The 16,573-nt window shown below is 36.6% G+C and overlaps 1 long non-coding RNA gene across 1 annotated transcript; it reads left to right on the top strand.

Moving 5' to 3' along the window:
- Window positions 1-432: 432 nt before the first annotated feature.
- On the top strand, window positions 433-2,848 carry LOC135554444 (uncharacterized). Its single transcript, XR_010457696.1, has 2 exons — window positions 433-2,065; window positions 2,110-2,848. It is a non-coding gene; the product is annotated as an uncharacterized LOC135554444 (long non-coding RNA).
- Window positions 2,849-16,573: the final 13,725 nt, after the last annotated feature.

Here is a 16,573-nt window from a genome sequence, read left to right as displayed (position 1 = left end):
CAGGCGGTGTGGTCAACAGGCCCAGTAGACCACCGGGCCAGGCGGTGTGGTCAACAGGCCCAGTAGACCACCGGGCCAGGCGGTGTGGTCAACAGGCCCAGTAGACCACCGGGCCAGGCGGTGTGGTCAACAGGCCCAGTAGACCACCGGGCCAGGCGGTGTGGTCAACAGGCCCAGTAGACCACCGGGCCAGGCGGTGTGGTCAACAGGTCCAGTAGACCACCGGGCCAGGCGGTGTGGGTGTGGTCAACAGGCCCAGTAGACCACCGGGCCAGGCGGTGTGGTCAACAGGCCCAGTAGACCACCGGGCCAGGCGGTGTGGTCAACAGGCCCAGTAGACCACCGGGCCAGGCGGTGTGGTCAACAGGCCCAGTAGACCACCGGGCCAGGCAGTAGACCACCGGGCCAGGCTGTGTGGTCAACAGGCCCAGTAGACCACCGGGCCAGGCGGTGTGGTCAACAGGTCCAGTAGACCACCGGGCCAGGCGGTGTGGTCAACAGGTCCAGTAGACCACCGGGCCAGGCGGTGTGGTCAACAGGTCCAGTAGACCACCGGGCCAGGCGGGGTGGTCAACAGGCCCAGTAGACCACCGGGCCAGGCGGTGTGGTCAACAGGTCCAGTAGACCACCGGGCCAGGCGGTGTGGTCAACAGGCCCAGTAGACCACCGGGCCAGGCGGTGTGGTCAACAGGCCCAGTAGACCACCGGGCCAGGCGGTGTGGTCAACAGGCCCAGTAGACCACCGGGCCAGGCGGTGTGGTCAACAGGCCCAGTAGACCACCGGGCCAGGCTGTGTGGTCAACAGGTCCAGTAGACCACCGGGCCAGGCGGTGTGGTCAACAGGGCCAGTAGACCACCGGGCCAGGCGGTGTGGTCAAAAGGCCCACAACATGAGATGTATCCCAAATTACATCCTACTTTATACAGTCCACTACTTTGACCAGAGCGCTATGGGTCCTGGTATAAAGTAGTGCACTATATAGGGAATAGAGTTCCATAGGGCTCTGGTCTAAAGTAGTGCACTATATAGGGAATAGGGTTCCATTTGAGACACTTCTAGGGTCACTATCCCCTCGGCCCCCCCCCTCCCCCTACAGTCGGGACCAAACCCTGAACCCAGAACTCTGACCCCTAACCACAGGCTTAACCCCTGGCCCTTTCGACAGAGGCTGTCCTCTCTTATCTTTGATGTGTCCTGAGGGGGTGTGTGTGTGTTGTGATCGGGGATGATGAGAGAGAGAACATGCTTTTTACTTTTATTATAGCTATGGAGGTCGTGAGGTGATCTCCTTCAACAGAGATATGACCGATAGACAGGTCGTGAGGTGATCTCCTTCAACAGAGATATGACCGATAGACAGGTCGTGAGGCGATCTCCTTCAACAGAGATATGACCGATAGACAGGTCGTGAGGTCATCTCCTTCAACAGAGATATGACCGATAGACAGGTCGTGAGGCGATCTCCTTCAACAGAGATATGACCGATAGACAGGTCGTGAGGCGATCTCCTTCAACAGAGATATGACCGATAGACAGGTCGTGAGGTGATCTCCTTCAACAGAGATATGACCGATAGACAGGTCGTGAGGTGATCTCCTTCAACAGAGATATGACCGATAGACAGGTCGTGAGGTCATCTCCTTCAACAGAGATATGACCGATAGACAGGTCGTGAGGTGATCTCCTTCAACAGAGATATGACCGATAGACAGGTCGTGAGGTCATCTCCTTCAACAGAGATATGACCGATAGACAGGTCGTGAGGTGATCTCCTTCAACAGAGATATGACCGATAGACAGGTCGTGAGGTGATCTCCTTCAACAGAGATATGACCGATAGACAGGTCATGAGGTGATCTCCTTCAACAGAGATATGACCGATAGACAGGTCGTGAGGTGATCTCCTTCAACAGAGATATGACCGATAGACAGGTCGTGAGGTGATCTCCTTCAACAGAGATATGACCGATAGACAGGTCGTGAGGTGATCTCCTTCAACAGAGATATGACCGATAGACAGGTCGTGAGGTGATCTCCTTCAACAGAGATATGACCGATAGACAGGTCGTGAGGCGATCTCCTTCAACAGAGATATGACCGATAGACAGGTCGTGAGGTGATCTCCTTCAACAGAGATTTGTCTGATGTGTGTTTACATATGACTAGATCAGAATGCTCTGTTCACTGTCAAACCTGGCCTGCCCTGAGACTGTACATAGACCTGTGACATACCATACCTTCACCTTGCTTTGGTTTTAACATGTGGAGTTGCACTGTGAAATATTGATGCAAGAGTTGCTCTGGAATTGAATGAAACATCCACTGTAAAGTCAAACGTCAGCACCAAGACCGTGATTAGACAAAACACATACTGGTCAAATAATCTGACATTGTGCCGTGTTTCCATAGGCTTCAAACCATGAATGTCCTCTTTGAATTGAGTTCACTTTCTTACCGTATATTTCATCTCTCATACCGTATATTTCATCTTTCTTACCGTATATTTCATCTTTCTTACCGTATATTTCATCTTTCTTACAGTATATTTCATCTTTCTTACCGTATATTTCATCTTTCTTACAGTATATGTCATCTTTCTTACCGTATATTTCATCTCTCAAACTCAATAGTTTCATCTTTAAGATTATCGTTTTAGAACGAGCTAGCTTTTTATTTTCCGAGACTATTTCTTTAAACGTTCGTTGCTTAAAAAAAAAAAAAGTGTAACATTTATTTTCTCTCTTTTGGTTCTTTTTGATTTGTTTTAGTGTTGTAGAAACTGGACAACGGCTGCATTGAAGGGGAAATTGTTGTGTAAAAAAAATGATAATAAAGTGTTTGTCTTTAGTTTGTGGTTTCTTTCATTCTGATTCTGAGTGGTATTTACAAACGTCATTACTCAGTGAGCGAATCATCATTTACCAAACCAGGAAGTGACCAATGGCATGTCCTTCAGCCACAGGCTGTCTCATGTTTAAAAAAATATTGTATTCCCCTAATAAACAGGTAATTAGCCTGTGTTAAACTGTATTCTAATAAACAGGTAACTAGCCTGTGTTAAACTGTATTCTAATAAACAGGTAACTAGCCTGTGTTAAACTGTATTCTACTAATAAACAGGTAACTAGCCTGTGTTAAACTGTATTCCCTAATAAACAGGTAAGTAGCCTGTGTTAGACTGTATTCTAATAAACAGGTAACTAGCCTGTGTTAAACTGTATTCTAATAAACAGGTAATTAGCCTGTGTTAAACTGTATTCTAATAAACAGGTAACTAGCCTGTGTTAAACTGTATTCTAATAAACAGGTAACTAGCCTGTGTTAAACTGTATTCTAATAAACAGGTAATTAGCCTGTGTTAAACTGTATTCTAATAAACAGGTAACTAGCCTGTGTTAAACTGTATTCTAATAAACAGGTAACTAGCCTGTGTTAAACTGTATTCTAATAAACAGGTAACTAGCCTGTGTTAAACTGTATTCCCCTAATAAACAGGTAAGTAGCCTGTGTTAGACTGTACTCTAATAAACAGGTAACTAGCCTGTGTTAAACTGTATTCTAATAAACAGGTAACTAGCCTGTGTTAAACTGTATTCTAATAAACAGGTAATTAGCCTGTGTTAAACTGTATTCTCCTAATAAACAGGTAACTAGCCTGTGTTAAACTGTACTCTAATAAACAGGTAACTAGCCTGTGTTAAACTGTATTCTAATAAACAGGTAACTAGCCTGTGTTAGACTGTATTCCCATAATAAACAGGTAACTAGCCTGTGTTAAAAGGTACTCTAATAAACAGGTAACTAGCCTGTGTTAAACTGTATTCTAATAAACAGGTAACTAGCCTGTGTTAAACTGTATTCTCCTAATAAACAGGTAACTAGCCTGTGTTAAACTGTACTCTAATAAACAGGTAACTAGCCTGTGTTAAACTGTATTCTAATAAACAGGTAACTAGCCTGTGTTAGACTGTATTCCCATAATAAACAGGTAACTAGCCTGTGTTAAAAGGTACTCTAATAAACAGGTAACTAGCCTGTGTTATACTGTACTCTAATAAACAGGTAACTAGCCTGTGTTAAACTGTATTCTAATAAACAGGTAACTAGCCTGTGTTAAACTGTATTCTAATAAACAGGTAACTAGCCTGTGTTAAACTGTATTCTAATAAACAGGTAACTAGCCTGTGTTAAACTGTATTCTAATAAACAGGTAACTAGCCTGTGTTAAACTGTATTCCCCTAATAAACAGGTAAGTAGCCTGTGTTAGACTGTACTCTAATAAACAGGTAACTAGCCTGTGTTAAACTGTATTCTAATAAACAGGTAATTAGCCTGTGTTAAACTGTATTCTAATAAACAGGTAACTAGCCTGTGTTAAACTGTATTCTAATAAACAGGTAACTAGCCTGTGTTAAACTGTATTCTAATAAACAGGTAATTAGCCTGTGTTAAACTGTATTCTAATAAACAGGTAACTAGCCTGTGTTAAACTGTATTCTAATAAACAGGTAACTAGCCTGTGTTAAACTGTATTCCCCTAATAAACAGGTAAGTAGCCTGTGTTAGACTGTACTCTAATAAACAGGTAACTAGCCTGTGTTAAACTGTATTCTAATAAACAGGTAACTAGCCTGTGTTAAACTGTATTCTAATAAACAGGTAATTAGCCTGTGTTAAACTGTATTCTCCTAATAAACAGGTAACTAGCCTGTGTTAAACTGTACTCTAATAAACAGGTAACTAGCCTGTGTTAAACTGTATTCTAATAAACAGGTAACTAGCCTGTGTTAAACTGTATTCCCTAATAAACAGGTAACTAGCCTGTGTTAAAAGGTACTCTAATAAACAGGTAACTAGCCTGTGTTAAACTGTATTCTAATAAACAGGTAACTAGCCTGTGTTAAACTGTATTCTCCTAATAAACAGGTAACTAGCCTGTGTTAAACTGTACTCTAATAAACAGGTAACTAGCCTGTGTTAAAAGGTACTCTAATAAACAGGTAACTAGCCTGTGTTAGACTGTATTCCCATAATAAACAGGTATCTAGCCTGTGTTATACTGTACTCTAATAAACAGGTAACTAGCCTGTGTTAAACTGTATTCCCATAATAAACAGGTAACTAGCCTGTGTTAAACTGTATTCTAATAAACAGGTAACTAGCCTGTGTTAAACTGTATTCTAATAAACAGGTAACTAGCCTGTGTTAGACTGTATTCTAATAAACAGGTAACTAGCCTGTGTTAGACTGTATTCTAATAAACAGGTAACTAGCCTGTGTTAGACTGTATTCTAATAAACAGGTAACTAGCCTGTGTTAGACTGTATTCTAATAAACAGGTAACTAGCCTGTGTTAAACTGTATTCTAATAAACAGGTAACTAGCCTGTGTTAAACTGTATTCTAATAAACAGGTAACTAGCCTGTGTTAAACTGTATTCTAATAAACAGGTAACTAGCCTGTGTTAGACTGTATTCTAATAAACAGGTAACTAGCCTGTGTTAAACTGTATTCTAATAAACAGGTAACTAGCCTGTGTTAGACTGTATTCTAATAAACAGGTAACTAGCCTGTGTTAAACTGTATTCTAATAAACAGGTAACTAGCCTGTGTTAAACTGTATTCTAATAAACAGGTAACTAGCCTGTGTTAGACTGTATTCTAATAAACAGGTAACTAGCCTGTGTTAAACTGTATTCTAATAAACAGGTAACTAGCCTGTGTTAAACTGTATTCTAATAAACAGGTAACTAACCTGTGTTAGACTGTATCTAATAAACAGGTAACTAGCCTGTGTTAAACTGTATTCTAATAAACAGGTAACTAGCCTGTGTTAAACTGTATTCTAATAAACAGGTAACTAGCCTGTGTTAAACTGTATTCTAATAAACAGGTAACTAGCCTGTGTTAAACTGTATTCTAATAAACAGATAACTAGACTGTGTTAAACTGTATTCTAATAAACAGGTAACTAGCCTGTGTTAGACTGTATTCTAATAAACAGGTAACTAGCCTGTGTTAAACTGTATTCTAATAAACAGGTAACTAGCCTGTGTTAAACTGTATTCTAATAAACAGGTAACTAGCCTGTGTTAAACTGTATTCTAATAAACAGGTAACTAGCCTGTGTTAAACTGTATTCTAATAAACAGGTAACTAGCCTGTGTTAAACTGTATTCTAATAAACAGGTAACTAGCCTGTGTTAAACTGTATTCTAATAAACAGGTAACTAGCCTGTGTTAAACTGTATTCTAATAAACAGGTAACTAGCCTGTGTTAAACTGTATTCTAATAAACAGGTAACTAGCCTGTGTTAAACTGTATTCTAATAAACAGGTAATTAGCCTGTGTTAAACTGTATTCTAATAAACAGGTAACTAGCCTGTGTTAAACTGTATTCTAATAAACAGGTAACTAGCCTGTGTTAAACTGTATTCTAATAAACAGGTAACTAGTCTGTGTTAAACTGTACTCTAATAAACAGGTAACTAGCCTGTGTTAGACTGTATTCCCGTAATAAACAGGTAACTAGCCTGTGTTAGACTGTATTCTAATAAACAGGTACCTAGCCTGTGTTAAACTGTACTCTAATAAACAGGTAACTAGCCTGTGTTAGACTGTATTCCCCTAATAAACAGGTAACTAGCCTGTGTTAGACTGTACTCTAATAAACAGGTAACTAGCCTGTGTTAGACTGTATTCTAATAAACAGGTAACTAGCCTGTGTTAAACTGTATTCTAATAAACAGGTAACTAGCCTGTGTTAAACTGTATTCTAATAAACAGGTAACTAGCCTGTGTTAGACTGTATTCTAATAAACAGGTAACTAGCCTGTGTTAAACTGTATTCTAATAAACAGGTAACTAGCCTGTGTTAAACTGTATTCTAATAAACAGGTAACTAGCCTGTGTTAAACTGTATTCTAATAAACAGGTAACTAGCCTGTGTTAGTCTGTACTCTAATAAACAGTTAACTAGCCTGTGTTAAACTGTATTCTAATAAACAGGTAACTAGCCTGTGTTAAACTGTATTCCCCTAATAAACAGGTAACTAGCCTGTGTTAAACTGTCTTCTAATAAACAGGTAACTAGCCTGTGTTAAACTGTGTTCTAATAAACAGGTAACTAGCCTGTGTTAAACTGTGTTCTAATAAACAGGTAACTAGCCTGTGTTAGACTGTATTCTAATAAACAGGTAACTAGCCTGTGTTAAACTGTGTTCTAATAAACAGGTAACTAGCCTGTGTTAGACTGTATTCCCCTAATAAACAGGTAACCAGCCTGTGTTAAACTGTGTTCTAATAAACAGGTAACTAGCCTGTGTTAAACTGTGTTCTAATAAACAGGTAACTAGCCTGTGTTAAACTGTATTCTCCTAATAAACAGGTAACTAGCCTGTGTTAAACTGTATTCTAATAAACAGGTAACTAGCCTGTGTTAAACTGTATTCTAATAAACAGGTAACTAGCCTGTGTTAAACTGTACTCTAATAAACAGGTAACTAGCCTGTGTTAAACTGTATTCTAATAAACAGGTAACTAGCCTGTGTTAAACTGTATTCTAATAAACAGGTAACTAGCCTGTGTTAGACTGTACTCTAATAAACAGGTAACTAGCCTGTGTTAAACTGTATTCTAATAAACAGGTAACTAGCCTGTGTTAAACTGTATTCTAATAAACAGGTAACTAGCCTGTGTTAGACTGTACTCTAATAAACAGGTAACTAGCCTGTGTTAAACTGTATTCTAATAAACAGGTAACTAGCCTGTGTTAAACTGTATTCTAATAAACAGGTAACTAGCCTGTGTTAGACTGTACTCTAATAAACAGGTAACTAGCCTGTGTTAGACTGTATTCTAATAAACAGGTAACTAGCCTGTGTTAAACTGTATTCCCCTAATAAACAGGTAACTAGCCTGTGTTAAACTGTATTCTAATAAACAGGTAACTAGCCTGTGTTAGACTGTATTCTAATAAACAGGTAACTAGCCTGTGTTAAACTGTATTCTAATAAACAGGTAACTAGCCTGTGTTAAACTGTATTCTAATAAACAGGTAACTAGCCTGTGTTAGACTGTATTCTAATAAACAGGTAACTAGCCTGTGTTAAACTGTATTCCCCTAATAAACAGGTAACTAGCCTGTGTTAAACTGTATTCTAATAAACAGGTAACTAGCCTGTGTTAAACTGTATTCTAATAAACAGGTAACTAGCCTGTGTTAAACTGTATTCTAATAAACAGGTAACTAGCCTGTGTTAAACTGTATTCTAATAAACAGGTAACTAGCCTGTGTTAAACTGTATTCTAATAAACAGGTAACTAGCCTGTGTTAGACTGTATTCTAATAAACAGGTAACTAGCCTGTGTTAAACTGTATTCTAATAAACAGGTAACTAGCCTGTGTTAAACTGTATTTCTAATAAACAGGTAACTAGCCTGTGTTAAACTGTATTCTAATAAACAGCCTAATAAACAGGTAACTAGCCTGTGTTAAACTGTATTCTAATAAACAGGTAACTAGCCTGTGTTAAACTGTATTCTAATAAACAGGTAACTAGCCTGTGTTAAACTGTATTCTAATAAACAGGTAACTAGCCTGTGTTAGACTGTATTCTAATAAACAGGTAACTAGCCTGTGTTAAACTGTATTCTAATAAACAGGTAACTAGCCTGTGTTAAACTGTATTCTAATAAACAGGTAACTAGCCTGTGTTAGACTGTATTCTAATAAACAGGTAACTAGCCTGTGTTAAACTGTATTCCCCTAATAAACAGGTAACTAGCCTGTGTTAAACTGTATTCTAATAAACAGGTAACTAGCCTGTGTTAAACTGTATTCTAATAAACAGGTAACTAGCCTGTGTTAAACTGTATTCTAATAAACAGGTAACTAGCCTGTGTTAAACTGTATTCTAATAAACAGGTAACTAGCCTGTGTTAAACTGTATTCTAATAAACAGGTAACTAGCCTGTGTTAGACTGTATTCTAATAAACAGGTAACTAGCCTGTGTTAAACTGTACTCTAATAAACAGGTAACTAGCCTGTGTTAAACTGTATTCCCCTAATAAACAGGTAACTAGCCTGTGTTAAACTGTATTCTAATAAACAGGTAACTAGCCTGTGTTAAACTGTATTCTAATAAACAGGTAACTAGCCTGTGTTAAACTGTATTCTAATAAACAGGTAACTAGCCTGTGTTAAACTGTATTCTAATAAACAGGTAACTAGCCTGTGTTAAACTGTATTCTAATAAACAGGTAACTAGCCTGTGTTAAACTGTATTCTAATAAACAGGTAACTAGCCTGTGTTAGACTGTATTCTAATAAACAGGTAACTAGCCTGTGTTAGGTAACTGTACTCTAATAAACAGGTAACTAGCCTGTGTTAAACTGTATTCTAATAAACAGGTAACTAGCCTGTGTTAAACTGTATTCTAATAAACAGGTAACTAGCCTGTGTTAAACTGTATTCTAATAAACAGGTAACTAGCCTGTGTTAGACTGTATTCTAATAAACAGGTAACTAGCCTGTGTTAAACTGTATTCTAATAAACAGGTAACTAGCCTGTGTTAAACTGTATTCTAATAAACAGGTAACTAGCCTGTGTTAAACTGTATTCTAATAAACAGGTAACTAGCCTGTGTTAAACTGTATTCTAATAAACAGGTAACTAGCCTGTGTTAAACTGTATTCTAATAAACAGGTAACTAGCCTGTGTTAAACTGTATTCCCCTAATAAACAGGTAACTAGCCTGTGTTAAACTGTGTTCTAATAAACAGGTAACTAGCCTGTGTTAAACTGTATTCTAATAAACAGGTAACTAGCCTGTGTTAAACTGTATTCTAATAAACAGGTAACTAGCCTGTGTTGACTGTATTCTAATAAACAGGTAACTAGCCTGTGTTAAACTGTGTTCTAATAAACAGGTAACTAGCCTGTGTTAGACTGTATTCTAATAAACAGGTAACTAGCCTGTGTTAAACTGTATTCTAATAAACAGGTAACTAGCCTGTGTTAAACTGTATTCTAATAAACAGGTAACTAGCCTGTGTTAAACTGTATTCTCCTAATAAACAGGTAACTAGCCTGTGTTAAACTGTATTCTAATAAACAGGTAACTAGCCTGTGTTAAACTGTATTCTAATAAACAGGTAACTAGCCTGTGTTAAACTGTACTCTAATAAACAGGTAACTAGCCTGTGTTAAACTGTATTCTAATAAACAGGTAACTAGCCTGTGTTAAACTGTATTCTAATAAACAGGTAACTAGCCTGTGTTAAACTGTACTCTAATAAACAGGTAACTAGCCTGTGTTAAACTGTATTCTCTAATAAACAGGTAACTAGCCTGTGTTAAACTGTATTCTAATAAACAGGTAACTAGCCTGTGTTAAACTGTATTCTAATAAACAGGTAACTAGCCTGTGTTAAACTGTATTCTAATAAACAGGTAACTAGCCTGTGTTAAACGGTATTCTAATAAACAGGTAACTAGCCTGTGTTAGACTGTACTCTAATAAACAGGTAACTAGCCTGTGTTAGACTGTATTCTAATAAACAGGTAACTAGCCTGTGTTAAACTGTATTCCACTAATAAACAGGTAACTAGCCTGTGTTAAACTGTACTCTAATAAACAGGTAACTAGCCTGTGTTAGACTGTATTCTAATAAACAGGTAACTAGCCTGTGTTAAACTGTATTCTAATAAACAGGTAACTAGCCTGTGTTAAACTGTATTCTAATAAACAGGTAACTAGCCTGTGTTAGACTGTATTCTAATAAACAGGTAACTAGCCTGTGTTAAACTGTATTCCCTAATAAACAGGTAACTAGCCTGTGTTAAACTGTATTCTAATAAACAGGTAACTAGCCTGTGTTAAACTGTATTCTAATAAACAGGTAACTAGCCTGTGTTAAACTGTATTCTAATAAACAGGTAACTAGCCTGTGTTAAACTGTATTCTAATAAACAGGTAACTAGCCTGTGTTAAACTGTATTCTAATAAACAGGTAACTAGCCTGTGTTAGACTGTATTCTAATAAACAGGTAACTAGCCTGTGTTAAACTGTACTCTAATAAACAGGTAACTAGCCTGTGTTAAACTGTATTCTAATAAACAGGTAACTAGCCTGTGTTAAACTGTATTCTAATAAACAGGTAACTAGCCTGTGTTAAACTGTATTCTAATAAACAGGTAACTAGCCTGTGTTAACTGTATTCTAATAAACAGGTAACTAGCCTGTGTTAAACTGTATTCTAATAAACAGGTAACTAGCCTGTGTTAAACTGTATTCTAATAAACAGGTAACTAGCCTGTGTTAAACTGTATTCTAATAAACAGGTAACTAGCCTGTGTTAACTGTATTCTAATAAACAGGTAACTAGCCTGTGTTAAACTGTATTCTAATAAACAGGTAACTAGCCTGTGTTAAACTGTCCTCTAATAAACAGGTAACTAGCCTGTGTTAAACTGTATTCTAATAAACAGGTAACTAGCCTGTGTTAGACTGTATTCTAATAAACAGGTAACTAGCCTGTGTTAAACTGTATTCTAATAAACAGGTAACTAGCCTGTGTTAAACTGTATTCTAATAAACAGGTAACTAGCCTGTGTTAAACTGTATTCTAATAAACAGGTAACTAGCCTGTGTTAGACTGTGTTCTAATAAACAGGTAACTAGCCTGTGTTAAACTGTATTCTAATAAACAGGTAACTAGCCTGTGTTAGACTGTATTCTAATAAACAGGTAACTAGCCTGTGTTAAACTGTATTCTAATAAACAGGTAACTAGCCTGTGTTAAACTGTATTCTAATAAACAGGTAACTAGCCTGTGTTAAACTGTATTCTAATAAACAGGTAACTAGCCTGTGTTAAACTGTATTCTAATTAACAGGTAACTAGCCTGTGTTAATCTGTATTCTAATAAACAGGTAACTAGCCTGTGTTAAACTGTACTCTAATAAACAGGTAACTAGCCTGTGTTAAACTGTATTCTAATTAACAGGTAATTAGCCTGTGTTAAACTGTATTCTAATAAACAGGTAACTAGCCTGTGTTAAACTGTATTCTAATAAACAGGTAACTAGCCTGTGTTAAACTGTATTCTAATAAACAGGTAACTAGCCTGTGTTAAACTGTATTCTAATAAACAGGTAACTAGCCTGTGTTAGACTGTATTCTAATAAACAGGTAACTAGCCTGTGTTAAACTGTACTCTAATAAACAGGTAACTAGCCTGTGTTAAACTGTATTCTAATAAACAGGTAACTAGCCTGTGTTAGACTGTATTCTAATAAACAGGTAACTAGCCTGTGTTAAACTGTATTCTAATAAACAGGTAACTAGCCTGTGTTAAACTGTATTCCCTAATAAACAGGTAACTAGCCTGTGTTAAACTGTACTCTAATAAACAGGTAACTAGCCTGTGTTAAACTGTATTCTAATAAACAGGTAACTAGCCTGTGTTAAACTGTATTCTAATAAACAGGTAACTAGCCTGTGTTAAACTGTATTCTAATAAACAGGTAACTAGCCTGTGTTAAACTGTATTCTAATAAACAGGTAACTAGCCTGTGTTAAACTGTATTCTAATAAACAGGTAACTAGCCTGTGTTAAACTGTATTCTAATAAACAGGTAACTAGCCTGTGTTAAACTGTATTCTAATAAACAGGTAACTAGCCTGTGTTAAACTGTATTCTAATAAACAGGTAACTAGCCTGTGTTAAACTGTATTCTAATAAACAGGTAACTAGCCTGTGTTAAACTGTATTCTAATAAACAGGTAACTAGCCTGTGTTAAACTGTATTCTAATAAACAGGTAACTAGCCTGTGTTAAACTGTATTCTAATAAACAGGTAACTAGCCTGTGTTAAACTGTATTCTAATAAACAGGTAACTAGCCTGTGTTAAACTGTATTCTAATAAACAGGTAACTAGCCTGTGTTAAACTGTATTCCTCTAATAAACAGGTAACTAGCCTGTGTTAAACTGTACTCTAATAAACAGGTAACTAGCCTGTGTTAGACTGTATTCTAATAAACAGGTAACTAGCCTGTGTTAGACTGTATTCTAATAAACAGGTAACTAGCCTGTGTTAAACTGTATTCTAATAAACAGGTAACTAGCCTGTGTTAAACTGTATTCTAATAAACAGGTAACTAGCCTGTGTTAAACTGTATTCTAATAAACAGGTAACTAGCCTGTGTTAAACTGTATTCTAATAAACAGGTAACTAGCCTGTGTTAGACTGTATTCTAATAAACAGGTAACTAGCCTGTGTTAAACTGTACTCTAATAAACAGGTAACTAGCCTGTGTTAAACTGTATTCTAATAAACAGGTAACTAGCCTGTGTTAAACTGTATTCTAATAAACAGGTAACTAGCCTGTGTTAAACTGTATTCTAATAAACAGGTAACTAGCCTGTGTTAGACTGTATTCTAATAAACAGGTAACTAGCCTGTGTTAAACTGTACTAATAAACAGGTAACTAGCCTGTGTTAAACTGTATTCCCCTAATAAACAGGTAACTAGCCTGTGTTAAACTGTATTCTAATAAACAGGTAACTAGCCTGTGTTAATCTGTATTCCCCTAATAAACAGGTAACTAGCCTGTGTTAAACGGTATTCTAATAAACAGGTAACTAGCCTGTGTTAAACTGTCCTCTAATAAACAGGTAACTAGCCTGTGTTAGACTGTATTCTAATAAACAGGTAACTAGCCTGTGTTAGACTGTATTCTAATAAACAGGTAACTAGCCTGTGTTAGACTGTGTTCTAATAAACAGGTAACTAGCCTGTGTTAGACTGTATTCCCCTAATAAACAGGTAACTAGCCTGTGTTAAACTGTATTCTAATAAACAGGTAACTAGCCTGTGTTAGACTGTGTTCTAATAAACAATTAACTAGCCTGTGTTAAACTGTATTCTAATAAACAGGTAACTAGCCTGTGTTAGACTGTATTCTAATAAACAGGTAACTAGCCTGTGTTAAACTGTATTCTAATAAACAGGTAACTAGCCTGTGTTAGACTGTATTCTAATAAACAGGTAACTAGCCTGTGTTAAACTGTATTCTAATAAACAGGTAACTAGCCTGTGTTAAACTGTATTCTAATTAACAGGTAACTAGCCTGTGTTAATCTGTATTCTAATAAACAGGTAACTAGCCTGTGTTAAACTGTACTCTAATAAACAGGTAACTAGCCTGTGTTAAACTGTATTTAGCCTGTGTTAAACTGTATTCTAATAAACAGGTAACTAGCCTGTGTTAAACTGTATTCTAATAAACAGGTAACTAGCCTGTGTTAAACTGTATTCTAATAAACAGGTAACTAGCCTGTGTTAAACTGTATTCTAATAAACAGGTAACTAGCCTGTGTTAAACTGTATTCTAATAAACAGGTAACTAGCCTGTGTTAAACTGTACTCTAATAAACAGGTAACTAGCCTGTGTTAACTGTATTCTAATAAACAGGTAACTAGCCTGTGTTAAACTGTATTCTAATAAACAGGTAACTAGCCTGTGTTAAACTGTATTCTAATAAACAGGTAACTAGCCTGTGTTAAACTGTATTAACCCTGTATTCTAATAAACAGGTAACTAGCCTGTGTTAAACTGTATTCTAATAAACAGGTAACTAGCCTGTGTTAAACTGTATTCTAATAAACAGGTAACTAGCCTGTGTTAAACTGTATTCTAATAAACAGGTAACTAGCCTGTGTTAAACTGTATTCTAATAAACAGGTAACTAGCCTGTGTTAAACTGTATTCTAATAAACAGGTAACTAGCCTGTGTTAAACTGTATTCTAATAAACAGGTAACTAGCCTGTGTTAAACTGTATTCTAATAAACAGGTAACTAGCCTGTGTTAAACTGTATTCTAATAAACAGGTAACTAGCCTGTGTTAAACTGTATTCTAATAAACAGGTAACTAGCCTGTGTTAAACTGTATTCTAATAAACAGGTAACTAGCCTGTGTTAAACTGTATTCTAATAAACAGGTAACTAGCCTGTGTTAAACTGTATTCTAATAAACAGGTAACTAGCCTGTGTTAAACTGTATTCTAATAAACAGGTAACTAGCCTGTGTTAAACTGTATTCTAATAAACAGGTAACTAGCCTGTGTTAAACTGTATTCTAATAAACAGGTAACTAGCCTGTGTTAAACTGTATTCTAATAAACAGGTAACTAGCCTGTGTTAAACTGTACTCTAATAAACAGGTAACTAGCCTGTGTTAAACTGTATTCTAATAAACAGGTAACTAGCCTGTGTTAAACTGTATTCTAATAAACAGGTAACTAGCCTGTGTTAAACTGTATTCTAATAAACAGGTAACTAGCCTGTGTTAAACTGTATTCTAATAAACAGGTAACTAGCCTGTGTTAGACTGTATTCTAATAAACAGGTAACTAGCCTGTGTTAGACTGTATTCTAATAAACAGGTAACTAGCCTGTGTTAAACTGTATTCTAATAAACAGGTAACTAGCCTGTGTTAAACTGTATTCTAATAAACAGGTAACTAGCCTGTGTTAAACTGTATTCTAATAAACAGGTAACTAGCCTGTGTTAAACTGTATTCTAATAAACAGGTAACTAGCCTGTGTTAAACTGTATTCTAATAAACAGGTAACTAGCCTGTGTTAAACTGTATTCTAATAAACAGGTAACTAGCCTGTGTTAAACTGTATTCTAATAAACAGTTAACTAGCCTGTGTTAAACTGTATTCTAATAAACAGGTAACTAGCCTGTGTTAAACTGTATTCTAATAAACAGGTAACTAGCCTGTGTTAAACTGTATTCTAATAAACAGGTAACTAGCCTGTGTTAAACTGTATTCTAATAAACAGGTAACTAGCCTGTGTTAAACTGTATTCTAATAAACAGGTAACTAGCCTGTGTTAACTGTATTCTAATAAACAGGTAACTAGCCTGTGTTAAACTGTATTCTAATAAACAGGTAACTAGCCTGTGTTAAACTGTATTCTAATAAACAGGTAACTAGCCTGTGTTAAACTGTATTCTAATAAACAGGTAACTAGCCTGTGTTAAACTGTATTCTAATAAACAGGTAACTAGCCTGTGTTAAACTGTATTCTAATAAACAGGTAACTAGCCTGTGTTAAACTGTATTCTAATAAACAGGTAACTAGCCTGTGTTAAACTGTATTCTAATAAACAGGTAACTAGCCTGTGTTAAACTGTATTCTAATAAACAGGTAACTAGCCTGTGTTAGACTGTACTCTAATAAACAGGTAACTAGCCTGTGTTAAACTGTATTCTAATAAACAGGTAACTAGCCTGTGTTAGACTGTACTCTAATAAACAGGTAACTAGCCTGTGTTAACTGTATTCTAATAAACAGGTAACTAGCCTGTGTTAAACTGTATTCTAATAAACAGGTAACTAGCCTGTGTTAAACTGTATTCTAATAAACAGGTAACTAGCCTGTGTTAGACTGTATTCTAATAAACAGGTAACTAGCCTGTGTTAAACTGTATTCTAATAAACAGGTAACTAGCCTGTGTTAAACTGTATTCTAATAAACAGGT

The sequence above is a fragment of the Oncorhynchus masou genome, chromosome 2, assembly GCF_036934945.1.
Source record: "Oncorhynchus masou masou isolate Uvic2021 chromosome 2, UVic_Omas_1.1, whole genome shotgun sequence".
In the NCBI taxonomy this organism is placed as follows: domain Eukaryota; kingdom Metazoa; phylum Chordata; class Actinopteri; order Salmoniformes; family Salmonidae; genus Oncorhynchus; species Oncorhynchus masou.
Note: the sequence above shows the minus strand (reverse complement) of the source record. Positions and strands in the feature narration are given on the sequence as shown.